Here is a 21,894-nt window from a genome sequence, read left to right as displayed (position 1 = left end):
ACGCTGATTCTCATCCATGTCCCACATTTACTGGTAGATTGGTAAATCAGTAAGGAACTTATATCCTCTGATATAGGCCACATATAGACTCTTGATAATACGGCTCAGAATACGATTTACATGGAGGGTTACGATGACTATTAAAATAAAGAATGTGAGCCTAGCCCTTCATACCGAGTCAATCACAGGAATACTTGAGTTTTAAATGGGAAACTACATTCCACATCCTTCTTTGTTTAGTCTACAGCTTTAGTCCACCATTACTATATCTGCCAGGTTCATGAAGATATAAAACATTTCATGGACCACCGAGCACAGGGAATATTATGTTAAGGGATACGTTCACACACAACAGATTTATGGTAAAACAATTTGATGATAAATCCATTCCATGCATTTGAATTGTTGTTGTTTCTGAACAATTTGAGTGGATTTCTGGTTTCTTCAGGCGATTGAAATAATCGTTCACATTTCGGCAACACATCAGCCTTATGTCAATGTCATAATAGCTATTGACCTGGTACGGCCAATATGGTTTCTTACCTGATGGCTTACCTTCCCCCGCCTTACCCGAGGATCCCGTCCCCAAACTAAAACGCTACAACCTGTTGTTCGTTAGATAAATTTTTGGCCACAGCGGCCATTTTATTAACAAACAACAATAATAATCAAAATTATCAATGAAATAAATATATATGGAGGGAGGGTTCTTGGAGCTAATAGATCTGGCTTTGAAATAAACTATTAGAACTCAAATGCCATGTTACCCTCAGCCGTGCACCACCAGCTCAAGGGCACCAAACTTCCACAGTCCGTGAAAGACTAACCAACTAAAAGCTCCCGGGGTAAAACCCCATCCAGAGCCCAGAACCGACTGCCAGATCACCCCCCACTCAATTTAAACGACCTGGAATTTTCCCAATTCCTTCCACCAACAATTTGGTACCAACTCCAAGAACCCCACCCCCCGCCAACCACGAACAGCCCTGAAACCTTAGGCTTATGAGTGCCCCAAAACCACCAATGCCCTTTCAATCCCCTCCTGTATCGCCAGGGCCCAGAGATCAATACCAATTGCGTTGAGATGAACACCGTCCTCTAACCAGAAATTACCAACCCCAGATTCCAACTCAAAGTGCCTAACACTTATCCCACCATTCCTTGACACAAAGCTGGATATGGCCCTATTTAATTTCACTCTTGCCCTATTTATCCCTTTTTACCGATCTGGCCGCCCGCCATTTCTTCCCAGGCACTATATCTGACCAAACCGTCAGAACCCCCGGAAACGAAGTCCACAACCTCAAAAAATCAAAATGGATATCCCGAATTAACTCTCTCACGGGCCTTGCCCCCAAATCGTTCCCTCCCATATGTACAACCAGAATATCAGGTGTTCTGTCCAATCTAGCCGCTTTGTGAAACTCCGACATAACCCGGCTCCATACCATACCCCTAAAACCTAGTCAATGGATAACAACTTGTTCCCTCGGAAAACCCAATTGCCTACCGTCACGCCTTACGTCAGCACCTGCACCCCCTTTTTTAGGACCGCTATAAACTGAAATCGGGACTGAAATGCCCCGTCGCTGTGACATAAAAGTGGGCCGGATCTCCCTGACCACACCTGCCAATATGCCTCCAAGCACCTCCTCGGACACATCAAAGCACCGTCCACTCTACCTAACACAACATGCTGTAACGGGTCCGGGAGGCGGAACCTCTGAGCTACTATACAAGGGGGCGGCCCTTGTAAGGGAGCGGGTGGCAGTCTCTGGGTGAACGGACAGGGAGTTACGGCAAGTGATCAGGGCAGTCTCTGGGTAAGGGGTAGGTACGACCTGTGATGGCGGAGCCTCCGGGTAGGCTAGCAGGCAGATGGTAGATGTGTGCTCCCAGGTGAGCAAGCGAGAGTCTCTGGAATAGCAGGTGGTCACGGCACGTGACGGCGGAACCTCCGGGCTGGCAGGCAGGTAGGTAACGGAGAAGCGCTCCCAGGTGAGCGGGCAAGAGTCTCTGGAATAGCTGGTGGTCACCGCACGTGACAACGGGACCTCCGGGCTGGCAAGCAGGCAGGTAACGGAGATGCGCTCCCAGGTGAGCGGGCAAGAGTCTCTGAGATAGCTGGTGGTCACAGCACGTGACAACGGAGCCTCCGGGCTGGCAAGCAGGCAGGTAGCGGAGAAGCGCTCCCAGGTGAGCGGGCAAACTGGTCCATAGACAGACTGACCGGAGTTGTAAGGCAGACCGTCGGACCTCAGGCAAGCAGGCAGATAGCTGATGTGCGCTCCCAGGTGAGCGGACAAGTTGGTCCTTAGACAGACTGACCGGAGTTGTAAGGCAGACCGTCGGACCTCAGGCAGGCAGGCAGGTAACAAGTATTCAGGCAGGAATCAGGCAGGTAACTAGCAGGAAACTGGCAGGAAACTGGCAGGTAACTGGCAGGTAACTGGCAACGGGACCTGAGGGCTGAAGCACAGGTGAGACACAGGTGCAAACAACATTGCTCGGGCACCTCCATTTTGGAGGAGGTGCCTTAAATATGATGAAGTCCTCCGGCCATTGGCCGGGGACTCCTTAGGACGGCGCGCGCGGCCCCTTTAAGAGGAGGGGAGCGCGCGCGCGCCCTAAGCACAGGGGCCGGGAAGGAGCGCGCGCTGAGAGCAGAGCGGGAGGAGGACGCCGGGAAGGAGCGCGCGCTGACAGCAGAGCGGGGAGAGGACGCCGGGCACGGAGCAGAGCAGGAGGAGGACGCCGGGACGGAGCGGTGAGGGGAGCAGCGTCCCTGCCTAGCAGAGGGCAGGGACGCCAGCGCTACACATGCTTACCTCTGCCCAACTGATCTGTCTTTGCACGCCTGATCCAAAAATCGATGCCCCCAGCCCAGCAACTCATGTCTTCGGCTAATAAACCCCCCGCCCTATTCGTCCTAAGGAAAAAGCTAACTTAAATAGAGCCGCCTCGAAAGTAGAACAACAAATCCTTTCCAATACAACACCTAACCTTTCCAACATACTAAACATGACTGGCCTACGCTCATCCAAAATCCTGCTACCTTTTCTAAAACCTCTAAGTGCCTGCTTGACTAAAAAGGATTATGTGACATCAGAGACTCCCTGCAATTTGAAACTGAATGCAAGCCCGGCAACAAATTTACTGATTCTAGATGGCGACCACTGTAACTCCGCAGCCTTACCAACTAAAAACAAAACCGCCAGTGTTCTATCCTCGTCACTCTCTACCACCCCCCAATGGGACACCCAGCTTTGCCATACTCGCCACGATGCCTCGTATGAAGCCCAGGTTGAACTCACAACTGATTCCTGGATCAATCTTCCAGCTCATCCGTAATCAGCTGCCACAACTGCGAAGGGCATTCCACTCCTGCGACTTCTGCCTCTGGTGCCAGTGCCCGAAAACGCTCCCACTGGAAACGAGACAAAGCATCCACTATAGAATTTTGCACATCTGGCACATGTACCGCCGAAATCCACGCATTCAACTCCAAACACCGGAGTACCAGTTCCCTGACCAGCTTAATAACCGGAGGAGACGAGGCCGACAAGCTGTTAATCACCGCCACCACACCCATATTATCGCAGTGGAACCTGACTCTCCGATTCAAGAAGCATTCACCCCAAATTGATACCGCGACTACGATTGAGAATAATTCCAACAGAGCAAGATTCTTTGTAAGACCCCTCTCCTTCCACGAATCAGGCCATTTACCAACACTCCACTTTCCCTTACAAAAGGCCCCATAGCCAACACCGCCTGCCGCGTCTGTGTAAATCTCGCAATCAAAGCTTTTCAAAAACTCCTGCTGAATCAATGACCTGCCGTTGTAATTGACCAAAAAACGCTTCCACACCAGCAAATCCTCTCTGTACTCTCTATTCAAACGAATAAAATTATGCGATGCCCACACACCTGCTGTTGCCCTTGACAGCCTGCAACAAAATATTCTGCCCATAGGCATAATCCTACATGCAAAGTTCAATCTGCCTAACAGCGACTGCAGCTCCTTTAATGTCACCTTGCGCAATTTACCGATTCGCTCAACCTCCTGCCTGAGCAATGACAATTTATCCTCGGGCAATTCCATTTTTTTTTAATCAATCAGAATTCCCAAAAAACTCAATACGGTTCAAGGACCTTCAGTTTTCTCTTTCGCCAAAGGAACACCAAAACGTTCTGCAACCCACACCATGGCTGCTAACAAATTACCACAAACCAACGAATGTGGAGGACCTATAAACAAAAAGTCATCCAAGTAATGAATAACGGATTGCACACCTGCAACATCCCTAACCACCCACTCCAGAAAAGTACTGAAAGTCTCAAACAACGAGCATGAAATTGAGCAACCCATAGGCAAACGCCTATCTAGATAATAACCTTTATTCCAAAAACAACCCAATAATGGAATGCTAGCCGGGTGAACTGGAAGTAACCTAAAAGCTGATTCAATGTCGGTTTTTGCTAACAATGACCCAGGCCCGTACCTGCGCACCCATGACACTGCCGCATCAAATGATGTGTATTCTACGGAACATAATTCTGGCGCGATACCGTCATTGACCAAAAAACTTTTTGGATACGACAAATGCTGAATCAAGCAAAATTTATTCGGCTCCTTCTTAGGAACTACCCCCAAAGGAGAAATGATCACCCCTTCAGCCGGCAGACTCTCAAACGGCCCCGCCCTACGACCTAACACAATTTCCTATGACAGCTTAACACTGACCACCTCTGGATGCAACAAAGCAGACCTCAAATTCTTAACAGAGAAAGGAACTTTATGATCAGGTGGCGGGATCCTGAAACCTTCCAAAAAACCATTACTAATAACTGTAACCTTCAATTGATCAGGATATCTACTTAGAAAGTGGGCCATCCCTAGCAGATTCACTGGAGTCACCCCCTTGACCGGTACCCACAGACAGCTTTGCTTTTCCTTTTTTTGAAGCATCTTGAGGCCCCATGGGAGCTCCCATTGCAATGGGAACAAACATGTTTGAACTTACAGCTGTTCCCGTATTTGCACTGGCCGTCATTAAATTGCCAGCACGTTCCAGACTTCTCTTTTCCTCCCTGTGCTCCCTGACTCCCCCCCCCCCCCCCCCGTCCTGACAATTGACTCCCGCTCCCCCCGCTCCCATGAAAGGACTGCCCGTACCTAGCCGGGGCCATCACTTTCAACCAATGACCAATATCTTTCTGATCCCACTTAATCTCAGGCCGCACCGCCTTCCTCTGCCTGAATTGCTCATCATACCTCAGCCATGTCTGACCCCCGTAAGTACGATGCGCTTCCCCAATAGAATCTAAATAACAGAATAAACCCGAGCAATTCTCAGGAAACTTCTCCCCAATGACACCGGCCAATATAGCAAAAGCTTGAAGCCAATTTACAAATGTCTGAGGGATCAAACGCCACCTGCGCTTCTCCTCCTCCTCCTCCTTTTTGCTATCTTCCTTCTTCCTTTTGTCTAGGTTAAACTTCTCCAAGGGAAGGAGGGAGAAAATTTCGACATATTCATCGCGCCAAATTTTCTCTTTCACCACTTTCTTTAAATGTGCCCCCAGCGGCCCCTCGAAGCACACATACACTTCACCCTTTGCCCTGTCATCCAGCCTCACCGTATCTCCATTGTCTTTTTCCGTCTGAACCAACACTGAAACACCCGTACATGCTACCTCTGTGCCCGCCGCAGACCCAACCACACCGTAACTAGACTGTGACAACACATCCTGTCCTGGCAACCAGGCTTCTATGGGGGATGCCCTTGACCCGCTCGCTGCCCCGCCCTCCATTCTAAGCAAAATCTGTGACATACTGTGCAAGATATGCCTAATCCCCGATACCTCTGCGCCACTGGGACCGCCCAAATTCCTCCCCCCTGGCCCTGCAAACTGACCACTACCTCCCCCTAGCAATACAGCCCCTGCGGGCGACAAACCAGACCTAGAATCATACACACGCAGCTGTGCAGGTGCTGTGTCCCCGCCAGCCGGAAATCCTGAGTCCTGACGATATCTTCCTCCGTCACGGTCGCCGCTGGAATCAGATCCCTCTGAATCCGGTCGCTGCTCAAGGCCCGCGCCCCTGGCCTCCACGTCACCAGGGGGGACCTGAACAGTCCCGGATGATGCAGACGGGCTTCTCACAGAGGATCGCTTCCCGCCGGACCTCCTAGCGCTCCTAGATGCAGCTCTGGACCTTGTCCGACTACCAGACCCAGACGCACGGGCCTGGTCCGTGCTGGCGAGACGAACGCTGCCCAGCAACGCGATGTCGCTGCCCGCCTCTACCTACGCTCCACGTCGTCCAAAGGAGTCAGGAAGCAGGGGTTCCCTGGACTGCTGCCTGCCCGCAGAAGCTTGGTGTGCTGTTCCCCTGGTGCTCCTCCCAGCAGGCACCCCGACAGGAGCATCGCCAGTGGTGCCTGCTGCATGGGGTGCTTCTCCCTCCGTCCTCCTGGTCCCTCGTCTGCTATTATGGCCCACACCGCAAGTAACAGCTGGCTTGCGTGGCCCAGCTGCAGTGCGCATGCGCCGGTCGGCCGGGGCCCGGACCTCCGCCACCGGCAGCGCTGCTCCTGCAGGACGCACATCGGGTGCAGCCCTCACTTCCGGCGTGGCCCTGACTTCTGGCGCGGGCCGCGATCCCTGCTGTGCTGCGCCCACAGGCCGGCTGGATGGATTCCTGCCGGGGCTAGCGCGGCGAGAAGGAACCGCACCATCACCCTCGCCTCCCGCAAGGTCCCCAGAGGGGCTCCGGAGCCTGCGCCTGTTGCGCATGGTTACCTCCGGTGACAGTCTCTCCGGGGGCCGGGTCCTCCTGCTTCTTCTCCCCGCTCCTGATGGTGCATCCTGGTTCCCAGCTGCTCCCAGCAGAGCAGACAGCTGGGCCTCGAGCCATCCACCGCTGCGTGACCAGGCGACGTCTCTAAGCCAGACCACCAGAGATTCCACGGACTCCATGTTAAGGTACAATCTTGATGCTGCTCCTCCAGGAATGGCGGTTTTCCCGCACTTTTTTACTATATATCAGCCTCTCCCAACTGCCCGCCCCCTCAAACTTCCCACTCTCCAATCCCCGCAACCGTAACTTTAAAAAGGGATTGGGAAACCACCCGGCCAATCCAGGTCATGGGGGGCTTCCCACTAGCTGTGCCTGTCTCCAGCCCCCTCCTTTTTCTAATTATTAAAATCTGTGTACAAAATCTGATGGATCATATTGTAGCATAGTCCATTAGATGTTTCTTAAAGGGAACCTGTCTGTTCCTCCAATGCTTCCAAACTGCCACCATAATGTTAAATTGGACTATTACTGCACTACAACAGTCCCTCGTGTCCCACACAAACATTTCTTTATCATAAAAACAACTTTTAAAGTTTAGCTCGTCTTGTGCTAATTAGCCAGCACAAGCTCGATGAGGAGTCGTTTGCCCAAGACTAGTCTGGCCCTCGCTTTTTCCTGTAATCACACCCCTTTGAGTTTGGTTGATATCCTTCATTACTGTCCATTTAATTCTAGTACCCACTGTGCATGCGCACGTCGTCTGCTCCAAGCATCCCTTCTTGAGCATGCTCTGTGAAGCTAGGAAGGTTGCGCATGCCCGGTAAGGAGGAGTGACATAGTGACATCCTTCCCTGCTGTGCTTGTCATTCCAGCGCTGTGTCACTATAGCTTCCTGGGCATGCACAGATGAAGCAGGGGAGAGTCCAGCCGGCTTGACCGCATGCGCTCAAGAAGGGATGCTGGGAGCAGAAGTCGCGTGCATGCGCAGGGATGGACTGAAATGTACAGCATGGAAGGATGTCAATCACACCCAGTGAGGCATGATTACACAAACTGACTGTGCACCTGTCTGGGGAATGTGACTTCCCACCGGACTAGTCCTGACTAATTACCAAAAGAAGTGCTCCACTTCTAAAGTTTTTTTTTTAAGTAAGAAAATGTTTGTCTGGGACATCGGGGACTTTGTTGTAACACAGTAATAGGCTAATTTAACTTTATAATGGCAGTTTGGGAGCCAGGGGCGTAACCATCGTGGTCGTAGATGGTGCTCGACCGGGCCCATGCTGTGACCAATTTCATCTGGATGTCCATCCTCTGAGGCACATTGAGTTGGTGTATTGTGGCGCAGAGACCCACCAGCTCCCTATGCTGCAATACAAGTCACCAGCTAATCAGAGGCCGGCAGCTGACGTTGGCTTGCCAGTAATGCGCTGCGCATGGCAGTGATGTCAAGCGCGGCCCGTGTCGGCACCGCAAAGCCAGCTGCCTGCTCCTGCATTGGCTACAGTAGAGGATGCCACACGGCGTGGGAGCGGAGGAAGGTAAGAGTAATCGTTTGTTTCTTTTGAAAATGCGCAGGAGAAGAACAAAAGGGGTCCAGGATGGGGGGCATTATACCAGGAAGTGGCCCACAATGGGGATATTATACCAGGATTGGTACATTATACCAGAATGGAGGACATTATACCAGAATGGGGGACATTATACCAAAGTGGGGGACATTATACCAGAATGGGAAACATTATACCAGAATGGGGGATATTATACCAGAATGGGGGACATTTATACCAGAATGAGGGCATTATATCAAGATGGCAGCATTATACCAGAATGGATCCATTATGTCAGAATGGGTGCATTATACCAGAATGGGGGATATTATAACAGAATAGGGGACATTATACCAGCAAGTGGACATTAAAATAGAATGTAAGCAATATACTATGATGGGGACATTATTCCAGAATGGTGACTTGGCATGGGTGACATCATACATGGGGGCATTATTACATGGGGGGCAAACACGTATGTTTTTATAGGATCTAGAATGCTACAAGGGCAACATGCAGGTGGGGGCCCATGTCCAAATTTTGCATCGGGGCCCATCAGACTCTAGTTACACCACTGTTGAGAGCCTTGGCGGACCTGGCATGTTCACTTTCGGATTTCGGAATAAAAGGCCATATACAGGCATCATATAGCAGCACACAGAGTAATTACACCTCTGTATTATAAAGACTTGTATACTCTATATGACCGCTCTGTGCACATGGTACTTCATGGTGATGAAACATGTGGAACCAATAGAAGCAAGTGCCATTGCAAGTGCTTGCCTCGTAGTCCCACAGATCTTGGACCTTCACAGATTTACAGAATGATTGCCATATATAAAATACCTAAAAATGTGATTCCAAGCCCTGTTGAAGTCTAGCAAAAACTGTAGATGAGGGGGTGCAGGTCATTAGTTGTACCCAAGTCCTGGTGCCTTTAAGGGGCCAAACCCCCTCTACTTCATGACACCAGTATTCTGAATTGCACATGGTGCTGTTACATTTTTTTCATGGGGGTCTAGGAGCTTCAAACTACTGTTGAAAACAGACTTGCGTAAATCCAACAGGTCCCACTGCCCCATGTGAGGGGGTCAGTACTATAAATGGTCTACAGTCGTTGAGTGCCCAATAACCGATTTTGAATTAGAGCCTAAAAATTCTAATTACACCTCTGAGAGTTATCAACTCTTCTGCACCTTCACACACAACAACACTGGTCATCTTAGATGCATGGAGATCCAGCATGGTCACCAGTATGCTGGAGAGACTGCAACTATGGATTACACGAACCATCTGGTTATCATAGTGTTCTGCTAATTTTTGTAGGTAAGGCTCCATATGTTTAGGCGTGTCTCTATAATGCTTAAGACTTCTATGATATAATACCATTGCTAAGCATTCCAGACCCTCCAGGGTGCGTGAAATTGGGCAAGCCTGTCTTATTTTGATTTCTCTTAAGTCACTGTGAGCCTGAGAGAGGAGGTTTTGCCTCTCCCAGACTAAGCATTTTCCATTCCTTGCAGCCAAAAGAACCCTTTTTTCTAGAACACATTAGGGGTAAAAAGCACCGAACCATATGACTTCAGAGAATTTTTCCGTACCTCTGTCAGTTCAGCCATAATATCTCTTGTTATCATACCTGTCAGCATTTTCGTCTTCTCAAGAAACTAGCAAAATGTTTTGTACGTCATCCATTATAGATTTAAGCTAAGTGTCAAAATGAACTTTACAACAGAAGTGCCTACTTGGTGATACTTTCAGTTCCCCAATGGACAGTTGGTTATTATGGTCAAGACAACTCTAGGCAGAAACATTTTTTCTGTCAAAGTTGACTGGCCAACCAGAAGACTTGGGAATCCTCAAGTAGTCCCAGGCGCCGACATAAATATTGGCCTTCTGCAGAAGAAGACATCCCCTTTTGGAGGTGACTTGGAACCAATCACTTATGGATCTTGCACAAATAGATCTTTATTAATGATCTGTCCTCTGTGTACATGTTATTATTATGTGTAGAGATGGGGGTAGATATATTTCCTCTGGTGGGCCCAAGAAACCACAGTCTTGTACTGTTTTCTTGGGTCCAGGGAAAAGGAGCCATTGGAGGTCCTCGTGACCGTCTTTCTCCAGATCACCATTATTTTGATCTACCAGGTCTCCTGATGCTTTGATAGACAGCAAAGGGTATGTAACCAATCCACTGGTCATAAAAATCTGTAGGAATTAGGCCAGGACAACCCTAACGATCTTCACATCACAAGACTAGTGATAAGCGAGCATGCTCGTTACTCGAGATTTACGAGCATGCTCGGGTGTTATGTTTTAGTCGCGCTGTGTGCATGATTTGCGACTGTCTGACTGCTTTAATACACGTGAGGAATGCCCGTTTCTTAGGCATTCCTCACATGTATTAAAGCTGTTAAACAGTCGCAAATCATGAGCACTGAGTGACGAAAACATAACATCGAGCACTGCTGAAGATTATAGATGGTGACTTACAGATGAAGTTCTTTCTGATGAAGTTGTTCACTTTTCCCATCTTTTCCATTTGGCCAAGACCAACATGACAACTTCTTCCAGCCAGGACTCGTCTGCAGAGATTACAACACAGACACATTTGATTTCTCACATTTCCAGCACCATCTCCATCTATCCCCAACCTGCATAAATTACTCAATCCAATGCTGAGCCACTGCTGCCGTATGTGTCCCTATTACTGCACCTGGTGTTTGGTGACTCACCCCCTGGGCCAGTGCTGTAGTGCGGCGCGCGGGGGATACCCGGAGCCGGATCCGATGGGAGTAGTAGTCCTCGTGGCGGTGACCCGGTCCGTGCCCAGGGTGTCAAACTAAGTGGCAGTTATTGGTATGATGGTATTAGTGTCCGACTACGCCACCCGTTGAATGCGGTTATGAAACCGCCGCTGCAGGGCAGACCGCTGAGGCCGGTGGTATAGGTGTGCAGCAATGTTGATATAACCCCCAACGGGAGAGGTATGGCCCCAGGGCAGCGGATGTGGGTGATGGTGTGGGTGTCCCAGCACTAACGGTGCGACAAGGAAGCACGGAGACGCGAGGGTACAGTTCAGGGCCTTTACTGATGGTACAAGGCAAATTCCCCCAGGAGTACTGGCTAGTAGTTGGGGTCTGGTTAGTCTGCGAGTAAGCCGGAGTTCCCCTGGCCAGGTGGAGTTGTAGGCCTTCCCTTTAGTCTGTACCCTTCCTGGCTACCCTGCTTTCGGCGGTTACAAGTAGCCCACGTCCCTGGGTATACCGTGTGGTGCTCACCCGTATGGCTGGTGACCTGGGGCCTCCTGTTAGCCTCTGCTCCGGGATGGCGGTGCTGGTCCCTTCGTTGTGACTGAGCCTCCGGGCTTTTATGGCCAGAGGACCTGGAATCCCCTGCCGGATGGATTCTGCTGCTGGGTATATCTTAATCCCCACAGCCTCGGACTCCTGTGTCCGGTTTTAGTACCTTCTCCCAGGGCGAGCTCTGCTCAGCTCCAGCCCCTGGTGCTTCTCCTTGGCTCCTGCAGAGCTCCTGATGTCTATCGGTCCCTGTTTCTGCGTGTCCAGACCAGACTCCGTCTCTGTCTGGAACTCCTCACTCTAACCCTGCCTCAGCCCCAGTTTATGTAGGGGAAGTCCTTCCCCTCCCAGGACTGGGCAGGAGGTGTGGCATGCTTAGGATTCCTGCCCAGGAGACCTCCCACCTGCTCACAGACGTAATACTGCTATTACTGTGGAAACCAGACCCCTGGGGTGCCACATTTGGCACAATAGCAGTGCTGTAACATACCTGGCGGCGTCCTTGCATGGTGGTCCATCTCCCACTGTGCAAGAGGGCGCACTTGATCTCCTGTCCAGAATGTCTCTCTGGCTTCCCTCCATGCTGTCTGTTTGTGTCTGTTTCTGCTGCTTAAGGGCGGCGCCCGATCACTTCCTGCCTTTTGTACCTGCTGTGGGTCACACCCCTTGTGCGTCCTCAGCCTATTGCTGTCTGTCACTTGGTATATAGCTCAGCAGCTCCCTTCTATCCCGGCCTGAGCATAGTGTTTCCTTCAGTGTGTGCTTGCACTCTGAAGGTGCCAGGTCCCGTCTCTTGTCTCCTGCTTTTTGTATCAGCTCCCGTGTCTGAACTGAGTCCTGTATGTCTCCTGCTTTGCGGTATCAGCTCCCGTGTATGAACTGAGTCCTTTCTGTGTTCTCTTGTCTGTCCTGTCTGAACACGCTCCTAGCCTGTTCCTCCTGCCTTCTAGGGGCCGATTACCTAGACCCGTTCCTGTATCTTGTCTGACCTGTCTGAACTCGCTCCTAGCCTGTTCCTCTCGCCTTCTAGTGGCCGCTTTCCTAGACCCGCTCCTGTGTCTGGTCTGTCCTGTCTGAACACGCTCCTTGCCTGTTCGTTCCGCCTTTTAGTGGCCGATTTCCTAGACCCGCTCCTGTATCCCTCTGCAGTGTCGGTCTCCTCCGTACACTCAGTTCCAGTCTGAACTCTCTCCTGTCCTTTACCTGTTTTGCCTCTATGTCCGTTCCCTTCCTTTTTCTGCAGAGTCTGAACTCGTACCTAACTCCTGCTTGTTGTCTCTGCAAGTACTGTGTGAGTATCTGGCTCTGTCTTTCCCTTCCTGTCTGTTCCGTGTGAACAGAGCCCTGTCCTCCCTGCTCAGCCTTGTCTGCACTCTAGCTGTGCTTGCCTGTAACCCTCTGCCTGTATTGTTCCTGAGTCCCGGTGTGTACTGGGTCCTATCCCGCCTGTGTTCCTACCTGCTAGTACCTCCCTGTCTGCACCAGTCGTGCCTGCCTATACCCACCAGTCTGTGTGCCAGCCTACCAGCCTGTTCCTGTATTCCCCTGTGTGGGTCAACAGCCGTGTCCGGGGTCTGTCCTGGAGTAGCACCTGGTCCCTCTGCTCGGTTCCTCCTTGGTGCACTGGCGTCGTATGCCGTCGTGCGACCCTGGTCGGATCGGGTGAATACTTAGTCACGCCCCTCCAGGCATTCACTCTCCGGCACGGTCCAGTGGAATCACTACCAATCACTCGCACACGCCGCTTAGCCCGGGCGTGTGCATAACAGCATGCTCAGGCCATGGTTCCCGTTGAGCCCCACGGCCTTCGCTCTTTGAGAAGTTTTTCCAGCGAATACATGCATTAAAATAAATAAATAAATTTTTTCCCCCCTTTAGCTGAGTTCCAGGCGAATTACGCACCCGTCCAGATGGATCTATCAGCTCTCGTTCCTGCGGATCCGCCACGTTACTATGGGGATCCAAGACAGTGTCGTGCATTTGTGGAGCAATGCATGCTACACTTTAAGGCCTACCCTCTCTATTTTCCTTCCGATTGGGCTAAAGTGGCCTTTATGATTGACTACCTAGCGGGTGATGCCTTGAAATGGGTCACCCCCCTATGGGAAGCATGGGATCCTGTCATCCTTGACCTGCAGGCCTTCCTGGTGGCCTTTCGTATGGTCTTCGAGGACCCTAACTCTGAAGCCCCTGCTGAAGCTTCACTTCCCAATATCCCGGAGCAGCCCCGACGGGTAATGTGTGTGGGTAGCGCAATAGTCCTCCAGCCCAATGAGACTACTGCCCACCCAGAATCCTCACAGGGTGACTACGCTTTCCGGAATACTTCTCTCATCCTCAAGAGGCAGTCCAGACGTGCTAGACTTAGAGGCAAGCCGTCACGCCAGGGTCTGTCCTCCCTGAGACCTCCTGACCCCAACCTTGAAGTCCCTACTGAAGCTTCATCTCCCTGTATCCCGGAGAAACCCCAATGGGTAATGTGCGTGGGTAGTGCACCAGTTCTCCTGGCCGAAGAGACTTCTGCCCATCCAGACTCCACACAGGAGAACTTCCTGCACCCGGCATCAGATGCTTCTTTCTCTTTAACCGGTGTGCATGTCCAAGGATGCTCCAAAGCTGTGGTTACCTCAGAGTCTGTGCACCTCTACTACCTGGCGGAGGATCCCCTGTTGCCTCCTGAACCCTCCGGGATACCACTCGATGACAAATGGAGAGAGACTTCTCTACACCCGGTACTCAATACTTTGTCCGCTTCGTCCTGTGAGCCTGACAATGGGTACCCCAAAGTGGTAGTTACCTCCGAGTCTCTACACCCCTCCGACCAGGCGGAGGATCTCCAGTTGTCTCCTGAACCCTTCAGGGTGCTACCTGGTAGCGAAAGGACAGAGACTCTCCTATACTCTGTACCTGATACCTCGCTCGCTTCGTCCAGTGAGTCCAACTTAGTGTACTCCGAAGCAGAGGTTACTCCTGAGTCTCTACACCCCTCCGACCAGGCGGAGGACCTCCAGTTGTGTTCAGAATCCTTCGGGGTGCCACCTGGTGGTGAATGGACAGAGACTTTCCTATATCCTGGATCTGATACCTCGCTTGCTTCGTCCAGTGAGTCCGACCTAGTGTACTCTGAAGCAGAGGTTACCCGTGAGTCTCTACACCCCTCTGACCAGGCGGAGGACCGCCAGCTGTCTCCAGAACCCTTCGGGGTGCCACCTGGTGGTGAATGGACAGAGACTTTCCTATACTCGGTACCCGATACCTCGCCTGCTTCCTCCAGTGAGTCCGACCTAGTGTACTCTGAAGCAGTTGTTTTCTCTGAGCCTCTGCACTCTTCTGACCCGGCGGAGGACCTCCAGTTGTTTCCTGAATCCTCCGGGATACCACCAGATAACAAAGAGACAGTGACTTTTCCTCATTATGTACGTGATAACCCGTCTATTTCTTCCTGTGAGCTTGACAAGATGTACCTCGAAGCAGAGATTACCCTTAAGTCTCTGTCCCCCTCCAACCCAGTGAACGACTGGCCCTCGAATTCCCTGCGGAAGATTCTGGCAGGCCTGAAGAAGAGGGGGCGTAAGGGGGGAGGTACTGTAACATACCTGGCGGCGTCCTTGCATGGTGGTCCATCTCCCACTGTGCAAGAGGGCGCACTTGATCTCCTGTCCAGAATGTCTCTCTGGCTTCCCTCCATGCTGTCTGTTTGTGTCTGTTTCTGCTGCTTAAGGGCGGCGCCCGATCACTTCCTGCCTTTTGTACCTGCTGTGGGTCACACCCCTTGTGCGTCCTCAGCCTATTGCTGTCTGTCACTTGGTATATAGCTCAGCAGCTCCCTTCTATCCCGGCCTGAGCATAGTGTTTCCTTCAGTGTGTGCTTGCACTCTGAAGGTGCCAGGTCCCGTCTCTTGTCTCCTGCTTTTTGTATCAGCTCCCGTGTCTGAACTGAGTCCTGTATGTCTCCTGCTTTGCGGTATCAGCTCCCGTGTCTGAACTGAGTCCTTTCTGTGTTCTCTTGTCTGTCCTGTCTGAACACGCTCCTAGCCTGTTCCTCCTGCCTTCTAGGGGCCGATTACCTAGACCCGTTCCTGTATCTTGTCTGACCTGTCTGAACTCGCTCCTAGCCTGTTCCTCTCGCCTTCTAGTGGCCGCTTTCCTAGACCCGCTCCTGTGTCTGGTCTGTCCTGTCTGAACACGCTCCTTGCCTGTTCGTTCCGCCTTTTAGTGGCCGATTTCCTAGACCCGCTCCTGTATCCCTCTGCAGTGTCGGTCTCCTCCGTACACTCAGTTCCAGTCTGAACTCTCTCCTGTCCTTTACCTGTTTTGCCTCTATGTCCGTTCCCTTCCTTTTTCTGCAGAGTCTGAACTCGTACCTAACTCCTGCTTGTTGTCTCTGCAAGTACTGTGTGAGTATCTGGCTCTGTCTTTCCCTTCCTGTCTGTTCCGTGTGAACAGAGCCCTGTCCTCCCTGCTCAGCCTTGTCTGCACTCTAGCTGTGCTTGCCTGTAACCCTCTGCCTGTATTGTTCCTGAGTCCCGGTGTGTACTGGGTCCTATCCCGCCTGTGTTCCTACCTGCTAGTACCTCCCTGTCTGCACCAGTCGTGCCTGCCTATACCCACCAGTCTGTGTGCCAGCCTACCAGCCTGTTCCTGTATTCCCCTGTGTGGGTCAACAGCCGTGTCCGGGGTCTGTCCTGGAGTAGCACCTGGTCCCTCTGCTCGGTTCCTCCTTGGTGCACTGGCGTCGTATGCCGTCGTGCGACCCTGGTCGGATCGGGTGAATACTTAGTCACGCCCCTCCAGGCATTCACTCTCCGGCACGGTCCAGTGGAATCACTACCAATCACTCGCACACGCCGCTTAGCCCGGGCGTGTGCATAACAAGTGCTCCTCATAGTGCGCCACATAATGATGCTCAACACTGTTCCCAGCACTATGCCCCCATATTATAATGCCCACAAGCTGTGCCCTTTCAAAGTAAAATGCCTCCTTTGTTCCCTCTAGATGGTAAAATTGCCCCCTAGAAAATATTAATGCCCTGAGCAAGTGCCCTAGAAAACAGTGTCCACATTTTTCCCTAGAAAAGAATAATGCCCCATGTTCACCTTTGATGGTCACAATATCTTGTGTGCCCCTATAACAATAATACTTCTTAAATGCCCACTTAACATTTAATAAAGTCCCCTGAGTGCCCCCATGTACAACTCCCCTATACACAGTATGATGGGTCCACAGTTTCCCTACACATAGTATGATAGACCAATAGCCCCCTTATACACAGTATAATGAGCCCACATAAAGCCCATATAAACAGTATGACGGGCCCACAGCTCCCCTATACACAGTATGATGTCCCCACTGCTCCATCAAAACACAGTATAATGGTTCCCACAGTAGCCCCCACACTGTATAGTGGCTCACACAGTGGCCCCTACACTGTGCAATGGCCCCTACAGTAGTCTCCATACTTTGAGAGTCACCACACTGTATGAGGCCCACCCAATGTCATCCCCAAACTGTATAATGGCGTCAATATAAGCTCCCACATTGTATAATAGCCCCACATTAGCTACCACGCTGTATAATGCCCCAACTGTGACAAAGATGGGTGTGGACCCACTGCATCATGGGCCGGGCTTACCCTGAAGAGGGGTGACTAAGCAGCTGCCTAGTTTTCACTAGAGCCTCTGGTGGTGAGGATAGACTTGGCCGCAGATAGTCGCCAGGTGCTGCTCCAAGGCAGTCCCCGGACCTGCAGCGGCTGTCCACCGGGTCAGAGCAGGTATGTTGAATAAAGGAAGGCAAGCACAGTCAGATGGTCCGTGGTCAGGGCAGGCAGCACAGGTTCACTATATAAGCCGGGATCAGGATTGGAGAGGTCGGACAGAATGGGTAAACGAGTCGGGACGGTAACAGGAGAGACAAATCAATCTTCCACCAAAGCGTAAACCTAAAGACAGACTACAACTAGGAAACTAAGCTCAGGCAAAGGTGAGGAGAGATGAGCTGTCTAATATATACCTGCCTAGCAGAGGATAGGCTGGTGAATACAAACCTGCAGGTCACAGCAGGCTTAAATTCCTGTAGGATCTGGCCGCACTTCCCTATAGCCAGGTGGAGATAACAGGGATGTGCAGCAGAGTTTGGAAGTGTTGCATGAAGACTCAGCGCAGCAGCTTGACACAGGGAGGAGCAGAGAGGAAGTGAGTAGGGCAGCGTTGAGAAGTCGCGAGAGTCACCAACATGACACCCACATTAGCTCAGACACTGTCTAATGGCCCCACATTAGCTCCCACACTATCTAATGGCCCCACATTAGCTCCCACACTGTCTAATGATTCCACATTAGCTCCCATACTGTATAATGATTCCACATTAGTTCCCACATTGTATAATGGCCCCCATATTAGTTTCCACACTGTATAATTGCCCCAACATTAGCTCCCATGATGTAGAATGGCCCCACAATTAGCTCCCACCCTGTATATTGGCCCCCCATATTAGTTCTAACTCTATATAATGCCCCCCATATTAGTTCCAACTCTATATAATGGCCCCCATGTTAACTCCCAAGCTGTATAATGGCCCCCATATTAGTTCCCATTCTGTATAATGGCCCCACACTAGACCATGCTATATAATTGCCTCATATTAGCTTCCACGCTGTATAATTGCCACACATTAGCTCCCACTCTGTGTAACAGCCCCAACATTAACTCCCATGGTGTATAATAGCCCTAAAATTAGCTCCCACACTGTGTAATGACCCCATATTAGCTCCCACTCTGTATAATGGCCCGAACATTAGCTCCAACACTGTATGATGGCCCCCACAATGTATGAGGGGCTCCAACAGTAGTACCATACTTTATGACACCCCCATAGTTACACCACAAGTTTTGATCGAAATAAAAAACATAATATGCTCACCTAATCCACAATTCTGACGAGCCCTCCGGCAAAGCGCAGGTGGACCAACATGCTGATGTCACAGTGCCGACGCACGCACAGGAGCATCATTGTGCCGGGACTCTGACGTCATATACTTGAGCCAGTGCCTTGCCAGTTCTGTAGACCATAATCTTAAAGCGACCTACAGAACAGAGAGCGGTAGTGCAGGGAGATCGTGTCTCTGCAGGGCTTAACTGTTTGATATAGTTAAGAGTTGCAGTAGCTCTGGGTGGGCCCTTCTGAGCACAGGGCCTGGGCCAGTGGGCACCTCTGCCCCCCACCGGTAGCTACACTACTGCTTCTCAGTAAAATCTTCCCAATCATTCCTCAATAAACACAAGACCATATAAAGTGGCCTACTTGTGCTACCACAGCCAATATGATTTTGTTAGTGTGACAATGTTGGCCGAACCATCAAGATTCCTGGTGGCCAACAATCCGTAGATTGCTTAGTGATCACAAAAAACTTGACGTCCCTCTCCATTACAGATATGTACTTTCTTACCAAAACTAGAATATTATTTTGTCTCCCATATAGAAAAAGAACCACTTACGCTGCCTACAAATCAATTGATAGCGTATTTACAATGGCAGAAAAGTGATTTCAACAGGAAATATCTCGTAGACAGCGGTTTATGGGCTGCGGTTGTAGCAATGAAATGAACAATATGGGGTTTCAAGCACTTACTCACAAGGGGTGGAGGTTCTGAAAAGTCAGACCTCCCAGGTGGAGGTTTATCTGACAGCATTGCTGAAAAATTTCATTGATTTAGTGTTATAGACCCAATTTAAGATATATAATATAGTAGTCTCTAGTAATATACACTACTGGAATTACTAATGATACGTAATCATAGGTGGCAATAATGGCAGAAAAGCATTACTGAAACTTTTACTATCATGATGCAATTGGCTCAACTTAAACTTGCGATATCCATTAGATGAAAATTGGGCAAAATTACCAATTTTGGCCAACCATTGCCTGGCAAAATGGTGATCTGCAAGTTCCGACTGGCATGTCGATGGTCAGATTGCCCATACGTATGATCCATCGTCATTAACCTGGCATATTGATGATCAGATTGCCCATATGTATGATTCATGGTCATCAGCCTGGCATGTCGATGGTCAGATTGCCCATACATGTGATCCAATGTACTATTGATCGGCTAGATGGTGGCCAACCACAGTATGGCCAATGTTAGGTCTCCACAATGGAAACAAAAGCGCCAGCATGACCACAAGTGAAGCAAAAATTTAAATAATTTGTTAAATAACATACTTCCTTTAAATCCCAACACCTCAGCCTCTTGCTAGCCTGAAGTCCCAATAGGGTGATTAATGAGTGGAACAGGCTGCCACGAGAGGTGGTGAGTTCTCTTTCAATGGAAGTCTTCAAACAGAGACTGGACAGACATCCGTCTGAGATGGTTTAGTGAATCCTGCATTGAGCAGGGGGTTGGACACGATGACCCTGGAGGTCCCTTCCAAGTCTAACATTCTATGATTCTATGATTATATCATATAAAACTGGGGTTCAGACTATCATTGTGAAGATTAGATCAACTACTACATAACCCTATGTACCGACCATATATAATTTATGTCTTAAGAAGGATGGACTCATTAACTCCAAAACAAGTTCCAACACAGAAAAATGAGATCTGTGTCATTATAAATAAGGTTATTTAAAATGAACACTTTTTTATATCATATATATCCTCAGATATTTTAATACCCAAGAAAAGAAACATTCTTATCGCGATAGTGCATGAGATTGGCTCAAATTCATGCAAGGACCATATTATAAAGTATGATAACTTCGTACACATATATCAAATTCTGTAAATTGTGCCAACATGGAGAATTCCTTTAATTTTAGTGCTGAAGGTATATGGTGCAGAGACGATGAGAATTTGGACATCATTTGCTCTCCTGACAAAAAAAAATCTACATCTAATCTATGTGAGATCCTGTGGTTTCTCTGCTGGTGGTTACTGGAAGTGTCAGTCCTTCCCAAGCACTTCCACTCTCTCATTCATACACTCCAGAAGTTCCTCAAGAAGAGTCTCTGCAGCCCTTTGAGAAAACTGCCAATTACACCCGCACAACAATGTACCACATGAAACCCAGCTGCATACCAATGAAGAATACTCTATTGACTGCGATTATGACTCTTCCACCATATCCCTAATAATGAGCTGCGTTGGAATACTTTCTGGTTGAATATCTGATAGTTAAACGATAAAAGTTCAAAAATTTCCAAAAGTTCTAAAACAAGTTAAAGTTTATTTAGAAACTTATTTTTTGAAGACGAATCTGATTTTTTTTGGGACAAATTAATATGGACATGTCAATAACAAAGCTCCTGCTATGCAACATAACGGACTTCAATCACGATAGAAGAAAGTTCTACTGTACCTTGCCCTCTTTATGGTCCCTTCAGATAAAGTTCTCTTACTTCTTTCTTCTCGACAAGTTTGAATACAGTTTCCAAAAAGACTGTCTCTGTCCCGAGAGTTTATTGTTCCTCGACCCTAATGCTTCTTGACTTCCAATTCTTGTGTTTTAAGAAGGAGGCTCCCACCCTGCTGCCCCCCTTAGTCCGACTGACTGGACTGGTGCTGTTAGCTGCAGGGTTTTGTGTGTGAGGTTTAAGGATGTAATTTCCTTGCAGACAGCACAGCACTCAATGCTCGGATTGCATTTACCTCCTCCTCCCCTTCTCCAGATATAATACATGTAAACGACTTGAGGTTTCAATGACATGTGGCTTTTATCATCACACCTGCCAAAAAAATAACGAAAAAATCCCTCATCTGCTGATCCATCTTCCTCCAAATGTTTTTCCGCAATGAAAAATATCCTAAGGAAAAAAATAATAATAAAACCCGTTCCTTGCTTGCTTTCTTTTGATTATAGTGAATGGCAGGCTGTTTACATAGACTATTCCAAGGCTACGTAATAGGGTCTGTTTGTAGCTGGCGCCGAGATATTGAACACACGTGGAGCCAAGTGGGCCTGAAACAGTCCTGATGTGGTCCTTTTTTGAGTCTTAGTCCCTTATAGTTGTTGTTGACTTCGTAGGAGAAATATTTAACTCCACCTGATGATCAAATGTAGGTAAAATGTCCACCTGCATAGGTTGTTTAGGGTGGGCACAACACAGTGGAATCATCATCACCATGATGTGACTGTCCTTCACCTTAAATTGTACATCCTACCGGGAGGATATAGGAATAGACTGGAAGACGCCCTCAGAATATCTGGAATTCAAACTGTGAATTTA

General features: G+C 49.5%; 1 protein-coding gene across 1 annotated transcript in view; it reads right to left on the bottom strand.

Moving 5' to 3' along the window:
• The window catches only part of BGN (biglycan), an 88,778-nt gene extending 67,405 nt beyond the window's left edge, over positions 1–21,373 (bottom strand). The window contains exon 1 of the mRNA XM_073639931.1: positions 21,027–21,373. The gene's annotated coding sequence lies outside the window, so the exon portion shown is untranslated. The remainder of the gene's footprint in view (positions 1–21,026) is intronic.
• Positions 21,374–21,894: the final 521 nt, after the last annotated feature.

This window comes from Phyllobates terribilis, unplaced genomic scaffold (assembly GCF_046119375.1).
Source record: "Phyllobates terribilis strain yellow unplaced genomic scaffold, ASM4611937v1 Scaffold_7__3_contigs__length_470593459, whole genome shotgun sequence".
Lineage (NCBI taxonomy): Eukaryota > Metazoa > Chordata > Amphibia > Anura > Dendrobatidae > Phyllobates > Phyllobates terribilis.
The sequence above is the reverse complement of the archived record's forward strand: the minus strand, read 5'-3'. Positions and strand labels throughout refer to the sequence as shown.